This window comes from Protobothrops mucrosquamatus, unplaced genomic scaffold, assembly GCF_001527695.2.
Source record: "Protobothrops mucrosquamatus isolate PMUCROS unplaced genomic scaffold, P.Mucros_1.0 scaffold982, whole genome shotgun sequence".
NCBI classification, from domain to species: domain Eukaryota; kingdom Metazoa; phylum Chordata; class Lepidosauria; order Squamata; family Viperidae; genus Protobothrops; species Protobothrops mucrosquamatus.
This window is the reverse complement of record NW_015387222.1, coordinates 278737-279923: the sequence shown is the minus strand read 5'-3', so window position 1 is coordinate 279923 and position 1187 is coordinate 278737.

Below are 1187 nucleotides of genomic sequence, written 5' to 3'. Positions count from 1 at the left end.
CCAGCCCAAGCAATCTGTTATTGCTTGGAGGCACACATTTGAATTGAGAGATCAGCGAGCTGGGGAATCAGCAAAAGAATTTATTGCAGCCTTGAGAAGAGCGGCTAAACCGTGCGAGTTCAAGGATCTAGAAGAAAGGCTGCGCGATCATTTTGTATGCGGACTGAGGAACAGAGACTTACAGCAGAAGCTGTTTGCTAAGGAAGATGTCTCTTTCCAAGATGCTCTGTGAGAGGTTACGGCAGAGGAAGCTGCAGGCGGAGCGGTAAAGAATCTGCGGCCCACTCGAAGCGTTCCAGAGACTGCAACCATCCACAAAGAGGACGTGCGGGAGGACTCGGAAGAGGATCCTGAAGATGAAGTGGACAAGCTTTATCAAGCAGCCGGAAGGAGGCCAAAAGATCGTCCGGACAAAGGCCCAGCTGAGCTTCGATGCTTCGGATGTGGAGGTCGCCACAAGCGAGCGGAATGTCGGTTCCATTCCGCCATCTGCCGAGTGTGCGGCAAGAAAGGCCACATCGCTGCGGTTTGCCTGGGTCGACAGAAGGTACAACCGAAGGAAGAATTGAATCTGAAAGGTACCAGGGTCCCCAGCCAAAACAGGGTGGGTTTCTGTGCAACACGCAGAAATATATTAAGAATAGGCACACACAAACCCCTTAAAAAGAAATTGTCCCTTAAAGTAAGACTGCAAGGAGTTCCATTGTCTATGGAACTAGACACGGGGTCTGCCCTATCCATAATTTCCCTCAACACATTCCACAAAATCTGCAGCAGCAGTGGCCAGTGAGCTTCGCTCAGGCCTTCTAATGTAATTCTTACTGACTTTCAAAATTCCAAGGTGTGCGTTAAGGGGGAGGCCACCCTTAAGGTTCAGTATAAGAATTTTGAAGGCCCCTTAGACGTGCTGGTTGTTGGGGGTGAGCTCACAAGTCTGATTGGACTCGATTGGTTTGAGGCTTTAGGGCTGCACAAATTGCAAACAGAAACCCTAGCAGGCATCTGCAAGGAGTTTGCAGATGTGTTCAGCTCTGAGCTAGGATCCTACAAGGGACCTCCAGTTTCACTAAAGCTGGATCCAACTGTACAGCCAATAAGGATTAAACCTAGGAGAGTACCATTTGCTCTTAAGAGTAAAATTGATACTGAACTGGACAAGTTGCTCCAGCAAGGCATATTAGAGCCTG